Below are 9,674 nucleotides of genomic sequence, written 5' to 3' on the forward strand. Positions count from 1 at the left end.
CATCCTGAGCAAATTCCAACAATCTACCTCTTTCAGTAGAACGTCAGGCCAGGCCAGCCGGTTCGTGAAAGACTTGGGCCAAAATCCTTTCTCAAACCGATGCTAACTTCCCAGGCCGATCTCACAAGAAGGTGGGAATAAAATGGGGCTGTTATAGTAGTACAGTAGTGGTATCAGCAGTCGTCGTAGAAATAGTAGTAGTAGTAGTAGTAGTAGTAGTAGTAGTAGTAGTAGTAGTAGTAGTAGTAGTAGTAGTAGTAGTTTTAGACTATAATAGACAAACTTATGATATATATGATTTGAACTTGGGTTCCCTATCATGAGCCATTGGCTCAGATAGGAGCCAAACATGCCAATCCAGTACTCTTCTCACCTACAGAAATAAAAACATTTTACATATTTTCTTTTCTTTTGATGATATCTCTGCTTCCACATTTAATGATTTATCGTATGTGATGCTGATATGAGAAAATTTTCACCTTAAAATAAAAAATAAAATTATATTTAATGCTGAAAATATTTTGATTATAATATATCTGTGGGTTACTTCCACGGGCTGAGTTTCAGTATTGGACTACAGTTTACAGTGTTTTCAGGATCAAATCCTGATACCAATGGGAAGACAACGACAAACCGCCCATTGTATTCCTTCCATTGACAACTTTTGCTTCGACAGCACTTACCATTATATTATAGAGTATGTAGCTGATGTTATTACACTTTGGTCAGGAAAATATTCTGATGACATATGTCTCTTTTCCCATTCGTAACAAGGAAAAAAAGACATAAAATGTCATAGCCCATGTTGTTTTAGTAATTCTGCTGTACAGAGTTAAACGACCAGCCCATATTTATTTACAACTAAAATGGCCTCCAGTCTACCGGTCAACCGTCTTTGATGAGATTGCAAAATAAATGGAGGAGCACGTGTATGCCATCGTGTACTGTGCTTGTGCCAAGTTTGAATAATATTGGACCATGCATATCTAAGAAATGGTTGGGGACAAATTTAAGTTACAAAATGGGCACCAGCCAGCCATCTTGGATCTGATCTCGTGTATGCCATCAGTCGTTATGAACAACATCGATAAATGCATGTCCAATGAATGCTTTAGGACGTGTTCAATATCGGGGTTTTTTTACAACTAAAATGGCTGCCAGAAGGCTATCTTTAATTGTATTCCGAAACAAAAATGATGTGCATCTGTATACCATCATGTTTTGTCTTTTTGCTAAGTACAAATAAAATCGGTCCATATATGTCCGAGATATGGTTGCAGATGCACGCACGCATGGACACAAATATTGAGACCAAGTCCAACAGAGGGTAATAACTAGAACGGCACTTGTAGAGTGCATAGTCTCGCCTCACATATTCATTCTGAACAAAAATACCATTGCTAACCAAACACATTACTATTATGGCCACTGCTATTAAGGTCGATATACCCGGATCATCCATGCACCCTATTATGTCACATAGTTTGTTGGCATGGGTTGCGAACGTTATAAATTTAATTCTTCACTCACATTTGGTCATAGATCAGATGTAAGAAGTTTAAGATTTTTCGGATAAAGATTTTAATTCAACCAATTATGGCTGGAATACCACTTCACCGATGTTATCATCGTTATCACTCCACTGTATACACCCCATGAGGAGTTGATGACATATACCAAGTTTCAATTTTTTTGCTGAGCGGTTTCTGAGAAAATGATGGCCATTTTATTCCTTTAATCCAACATGACTTCCATACAATGTGACCTATGACGTTATAAATTCAATTCTTCATTCACATCGGGTTATAGATCAGATATATGAAGTTTCATATTGTTGCGGTTCTCGGAACTGCATGCATACAACAGAGTGGTGTCCTAAGACAGTTATGCCATTAATATACGTGTAGATAGACCCCTTCCTTTTGTTTAGCGGGACAACGGGGAGTGCGTTGTGATGATCTAGTAGTTCGGGTTATTAAATCATTTTCCCCTCCATTTCATTCCCACTCTCCTTCTTTTCTTTTCTGAGGCAAAATCCACGATGTGCGCTAGGTGCTGGACTGTCGCTTTGAGCTTCCACGACAACCCACGATACCCTCCCCTCCGATCACCCCTGAGGTAAATCTGCCTGCTGCACCAACGTCTACCTGAAACCCGACATGTGCGGCAAGTCACGTGCGTTTTCGCTGTAAGGTGGGTGGGCTGCCACGCTGCCGTGGAGGATCTGCTGCACCAACGACTACCCGAAACCCGGCCCAAGCTGGCGGACCACGTGAGGGGTCGGGGCCAATCAAAGCGCCTAATTCGAGCGATGATGACAAATTCGGCATGATCCCCTCCCCCGAGCTTTGGGCTCTATAAAAGATGGAGAAGCTCCTCCGTCTGGGTGGTGTGGTGTGGTGTGTGTGGGTGTTTGCACGCGGTGTGTTCCTGCTTCTCGTCTCTGCCCACACGACCTCGACCTCGCCTCCTGCTTCTCGACTCCGCCCACATCTCGCCTCGACGAACCGCCTCCTGCCTGGTCCCGCGCACTACTCCACCCTCGCACTCTAGACTCCGCCCTTCTCCACTCAAGCTCCTCCTTCAGAACACAGGCTCCACACATGCAGCTTGGGCCAGAGACAACGCGACTACTGTCGGGTACGGTACCACGGAGCATCCCCTCCCCCAAAATGCCCAGGTACCGAGAGCATAACCTCAAACCCCTCCCTCCCTGGCTGCAACAGTCCCTTCTCATTGGGGTTTCTTTTCCTGTGTGTGTCTGAGTGTGCTGGTGCCTGTCTGTTAAGTAAGTCTGTCGAAGATCATTATTGTTGTTACTGTTATTAATCTCACGTCAAGTCTGCTCTGTGTCTGCTTTCGTAAGTTGCTTGTATTATTGTTGCGCACCACACCTCTCTCCTCTATCCCTGCATTACATACCCCAATAAATCTTCACTGTGCCATATACCTTTCCTCACCCACTTGTGAATAAATTATCATTATTAGGAATGTTCCCTGCTCGTCTTTGTATTTTCTCCCATTGGTCCAGCATGGTCCAAATCCTACTCTAGCCGGGACTTTATTCCCAATGATCCGTTCATTTTAGCCGGTACGTCCTTGGCAGTGTCGCTTGGCTGCATCTGATCCGGTAGAGTGTTTCAGTTCAGGGAAGGCATACCGAGGGCATGGTTCCCCGATAATTAAACCACGTGATTAATTAGGTAGCCCGATTAACCCATAGATGGGAGAACCCTAGGTCACGCGGTTGAGTTTTTGGCGTCCACGGTCGGTGAAGCGACCCGCCACATCATGGAATTATCCGTGTACGACGGCCTACAATTCTGGGCAGTCTGGTGGGAATCGATGTAGCTTCCCCCACCCTCACCCGACCCCACCGGCCCGCAACAATATTTTTGGATAAGGATATCAAATCAACCAATTTTGTCTGGAGTACCACTTCACCGAAAATGATATTGCTATCTCCCTATATAACCCATGGGCAGTTGATGACGTATGCCAAGTTTAAATATTTTTTGTTGAGCAGTTTCAGAGAAAATTATGTCCAATGTTTTCCCTTTAATCCAATATGGCTGCCATACCATGTGACCTATGATATCAGAGTTCGCAATAAAATATTCTCAATGGGGAGTCCTCATATGTTTAAAGCTTTGCATCGATCGGCTATGCGGTTGCAGAGAAAAACATTTTTATCGCAAAAGAAAATAGAGATGCAGACACAGCCAGGGGCATTGCAATAGTCTCACATCCCCTTCAAGGTGAGACTAATAACAGTATTTCCTCGGATAGCAGGATATAATGTAGCTCCGTTACTAGCATTTTCATCATTGAGCAGTCTCATCTCTACCGGATCCCCCTCCGACTGAACTCAAAATTGCCGTCCTGGTGAAAAGTTATCTGCAGAGAGCACTGACATTCTGAAATGCCGAGTCCAAATTTCTATGTAAAGCCGGCTGTCTTGTTTGCAGTATTGGTATGGAAGTTAAAATCCCATGGTACTTTTTGAAAATAGTAACCCGTTGTTATTTGCATAATTAGCACAACATGGTCTACACCTGCAATTATTTGTCATGCATTGAGGTGGATATGGCACAGCCAGAATGGGTCAAACAGCCTCCTCCTGTATGTAAAGACACACCTCTCCTTGTATAACAATGAAATGCGAAATGTTTGTGAGTTCTACTGAGAAATAAATACGTGGAAAGGCATGCGTGCTTTTGGCATTGGCATGGATGGGGTCGATTTCCAAATGTTTGCTACATTCTATGGACTTTAGATGTATATAAACGTCAGTCTCGCATTTCAATCTTTGACCACAAAATAATTACGTAGCATTGGTCGAAAACCAAACGGAGCTCAGTCTGCATGAAACATGGTTTTATTAATTACAAAAGTCTGGGCTTTCAGGCAGTACAGGTTAATCACATTAAACTTTTATATTCGCTTATAGTATATGTTAACCACATATCATTCGTCTCTACAAGGAGCAATAAGAGCAGAAAAAAGAGAAGGATTCTGTTTATTCCAGACGTCCCACAACGACAGACTTTTTCAACAAATCCAGAGTTTCCACCAACTCTAATAAATTAAGGGTCCTCCTCTGGACGACCTCCCAATTGTCATTTTGAACAACGGTTCTGAGGGCAATGAGGTGTACATTGGCCTTTATACAGGAAACGATTTGTATAGGTCTGTAGGAGTGGATTAAACACACTCATTTGGCAATTGGATAGCTACAAAGTCAAACTTATTGAAATATAAAACATCACTCCCTATGGTCTTGTACTTTGCAGTTTGCAATGTAAATTTGAATTTGGCCAGAATGCTGCATCATTGTTTATACCTGTCCACTTGAATGCACTACCCGCAGGTATAGCCAACGACACCAGACCAAATTTGCGAAGGTTGTCTAACCAGAGTTGGCCCAGCGTCATTGGCTATACCTGGGCATTTTGCCTTTCAGATCTCTGGAGTGAATTACAGTGAAGCGCAGATAAGGTAATTGGATGGAAGACGAGGCCACAAAATGCAGCTCAGTTGATAAAATACTCTCACTTATGAGTTGTGTCTATAAAAGTCCTCGCAGGGTATCTATCGAAAAGGGCAAGCCATTGTGTGTCGCTATCCTCACGAATTTCACTGCCAAGTGATTAGATATGATGTGTGAGTTAATTACAAAGGGACATGGATATTAATTAAGTTTGATTGAGTTAAGAATGGGGTTATTAGGACAACGAAGATAAGCATGTAAATTTCCTCCTCCTGCATCTGTTTTAACTTTCTCTATTATGAATTCGCCATCCAAACTAGCTCACAGGGAAACTATTTGGGAGGCAATGGTATCGTTGCTAGACCCAGCCTTGACAAAAGAATTCACCCAAGGGTGTAGCGATCACTCCCTCACCCATCAAAGGCTTCTCGCTCCAAAACCTCCACGCACGTGCAAAGAGCATGGGGCCCAAGGAGATTCATGAGTCATGACTGCATTATCTAAATTATGCACGTTTTCTAAATGCCCAATTCTTTTTGTGTATATTGCAAAGCTTTAATATAATGGCATTAGCTGATGATTGGAAGTTATTGCACATCTCATGGCATCTAGATTGACCTTGAGTGATGTTAAAGATGCAATGAGCAAGATTTAAAAAACAAAAACATTTTTATGGGCCTTTTCTAAATGCATGAAATACTTATAGAGTAGCTAGCTATCATGTGCAGCCTGTTGCTCCTGATTGCATCATTTTCTGGGGACACAGCCATGCTGCTGAAGCTGTTCACTCTATTACCTGTACACTGGTACTCATTTTGCTGACCTCGGAAGGATGACAGGCTGAGTCAATCCCACCTGGTGTTAATTCAACTGAGGCTCAAGCTCAAGACCTGAAGATCTTAAGCGAGCCATCTTAACTATTAAGCAAATACCAGGGTTACTTCTAAAGTTATTCGATATTAATCCACAAGTCCTTGCCAATGAGAAACATCAAAATGGTGTTTGTGGATTGTGATGTCACAAAGTGTCAAAAATTTCAGATGAATAAAAAAGTTTTCATATGGTAGGTTTAAGACTTTTTTATTTAATAAGATTTGTATCACAGACTTGACGTATTAGGTTATTCCCTCCATTCATATACACACATTCCATATACACACATTCATATACACATTCCATATACACACAGACTACGACGTATCAGGATACAGACATGTATCCTGACGCAACCCTGGTCGCCTCTTACGACACAGGGATAATATATTTATATATATATATATATATATATATATATATATATATATATATATATATATATATATATATATGTGTGTGTGTGTATATTGATTCCTCCCATCCTCTTTGAGCTGAATAAGCTGCATAAAGCAACCATGAAAGGTAATATGCAATGTGGGTAAGTGTCGATAAAATAGCATAATCACCTAACATTGGATAGCTCTTTCATGGTTGCTTTATGCAGCTTCTTCAGCCAGAAGAGCATGGGAGGAGTCAATTTATTTTTATAATCCTAGCCACCTGGGTTTACTTGATCAGGTGATAGCTGAATGGTTATTCCCTCCATTCACAGGTAAGAGATGTGGGTGGGTCTTCCTTTTCATATACATACGAGGGGCAGCCAATAAGTAACCTTAAAATGGCGATATAATTTTGAGAATGTAATGTGTGTAGTTGTAGATGATATGTGTTATATCTGGAGGTAAGAGTCATGTTTTGCCTGTTTTAGATCTGGCAACATTGAGCGCCTGACGCCAGTCGAGCAGTTCTAAGATGGCAGTTCCTTAGAAGCACGCACTAGGAAGGAACAATGTTCTGTCATCCATTTCTTGGGAAGTGAGGGTGTGAATCACAGTGAAATCCATCGCAGAATGAAAATGCAATATGGTTACGCATGTTTATCACAGCAGCAGGTGTATGACTGGGACAGGAAGTTTAAAAGTGGGACCTCTGTCATCTACATATATATATATATATATATATATATATATATATATATATATATATATATATATATATATATATATATATATATATATATATATATATATATATATATATCCTGGTGTTGGCGCAGTGGTTAGGGCAGCGGCTTGGGATCCAAAAGGTCCTGAGTTCAAGCCCCGTTGAGCCACTGAATTAATACACCAGGGGGTTGACTCAGCCTGTCATCCTTCCAAGGTCGGCGAATTGAGTACCAGTATACTGGGCTGGTGTATACCCCGGTTAAAATAGGTGTACCATATCCCTGTGTCGTAAGAGGCGACCAGGGTTGCGTCAGGAAGGGCATCCGGCGTAAAACATGTGCCAAATCACTATGCAGATCATACGGATGATCCGCTGTGGCGACCCCTAACGGGAGCAGCCGAAAGAAGAAGAAGATATGTATATATGTATATTGTTGCAGCGACGGGTACCGAGACACCAGCTTGTCACTCAGGGGGTTTAATCCCCGGTTGTCCTCAGTAGAGCCGGACCTGGGGCCACCGCTCACAATTAACGTTGTGGTATGGTTGGTTGTTTTAAAACCACGAATGCCACCCGGTCAACCACGAGTTCCAGTGTCCGCCGTCTAATTATTCCGTTTAACTAGAGGTCACGTGGTTACCTAAGCGTGGAGTGTGCCCTCGGCAAAGCACCAATGTTATCTGGATTAGATTTTAATTTGGGTGGCCGAGCGGTTTAAATGCTGGTGGGTGCCGACGATGTTTTTTGGTCAAATCTGTGGTAAGTACCTCCCAGACTATCTCGGTTTGGACAATGCTAGACTGATGGAAGGAAAGGACAAAGATGGACAGGTTGAAAATCGACAAATAATTTATTATTAATAAAATAAATGAATAAAAAGAACTTTTTATTTGCTGAGGTCAATCAAGAATGAATTTCAAAGGAAAATCAATCAAAATGCCAGGAAAGAGACAAAGAGCAGATTCTTATCGGGGGTTGACTTACAGCTAAACACAGACATGGGTACCCAAAGGATCATTCACAGGGGGAGGGAAAGAATCATCTCACTCACCAGAAAGTAGTCGTCCGTGAAGTGAAAAGGTCCTGAAATGTGTGTCTGCGTGTCACGTCCGTCGCCACCCCTCAGCTTTGCTGTGAACCCTTCCGCGGGCCAGCATTGAATGCCCAATGACGCCTGGAGGGCATCGGGATCATCCGTCATGGGTTTAGATCCGGGTGTTCTTGGTGACCGACCCGTGCCTCACTTGTTGGCGGCACTGCTCACCCCCACACACGCACCACACGCTCGCTTGCCGAAGCACTGGGAAGGACGAATTGTCTCGTTGTTGGCGCTTAGTATGGTTCACTGTGTCATGCCATGGGAATTGCATGCCAAAAGCTATTTTATCATTTAAATGCCATCTATAGGGTGTTAATAAACAGAAAAACTTGGGTGGCAATTTTACTTCTGGGAATTTGGGTTTTTGTGGGGGCTTAAACGGGGGTACAGTCATTTCGCAGTTTATCGCCTGAAATGAAAGCGCTACTATTGTTATAACTATTTTTATCTTTTAAAATATTAATAGGAAAATTATGAAAAAAATCAGGTGTCTTCCTCATATCATCATTCATTTATATACCAAATATTTAGTTGATATCCTGAATAATTATTGATGTATTAACAAATATATTATTTGTACATGCAGAGTATGTGAACCACGATATCCGCCTTATCTGAACCAGGTTAAGATTTTGTCCATTTCAGCACCTTTGATTGTCTCCTACTGTAAAACAATTCTAACTTAATATATGTACAATAAATGAATGCTTGTCCTAATCGATGATAGTAACATAGCAATATTTTATGAAGTATGTTCTTCCCAGATAAGTATCCAATGCAGAAATAAGTCATCCGTGACGAGAAGATTTTAACAACCTCAGCACCAGTTAGTGTCAGGAATTGCCTTTCCTTTGCGACATTATTTAGGCATATACTGTGATATTTACATGATATGATTGTGTATGTTTATATATATATATATATATATATAAGAAAAAAGGACAAATGTATTATATGATAAAACATGTAATATTCATGACATGACTTCATAGAACTGATACAAATAAAGGAAATAAAAAATACACTTTTCTGTAATCTTGACACATTCATACCACCTTTTACCACCAGTAAGTACTCCACTCAACATCTAGATGAATACTAACAACACACTAAATGAATGTAGAATCTTAATGGGTCATTTGCTGATCTTAATACATTGGTTAACTGATTGGCTACATGTCATCTTCGTCACAAATACTGTAGTCATTCACGTTTCCACAGTCGGTGCATTTGCATAATGCTGTGCATGGCAAGCGATTTTTATGGCATGAACAGTTCATTTTCTCTTTGCACGCACCTTTGCATCCACATCTAACTCGTACAAGTACTACACGTGGTGCTGGCTTTTCGAGACATTGAACTGGTATAAGGTTTTTGTCGTCATTTAGTTTCCATCCATTGCCCTCTGGGAGCAGGTTCTTTGGCCTTGGTTCTTGGTAGGTTTTGTCTCTTTTGGACATCAGGTTGGCACGCTGTATGTGAGGTTTCAGAGTGCTTCGCGTCGGTGGAAGCTTTTCACCCTCCAAGTTCTTGACCTTGAACAGCTCCCATAGAAGATCTGGCAATGTGACGCACAAACTTTTGCTGGAGTATACACTGCAG

The sequence above is a fragment of the Eptatretus burgeri genome, chromosome 5 (genome assembly GCF_056783735.1).
Source record: "Eptatretus burgeri isolate ZD-2024b chromosome 5, Ebu_testis_v1, whole genome shotgun sequence".
NCBI lineage: Eukaryota > Metazoa > Chordata > Myxini > Myxiniformes > Myxinidae > Eptatretus > Eptatretus burgeri.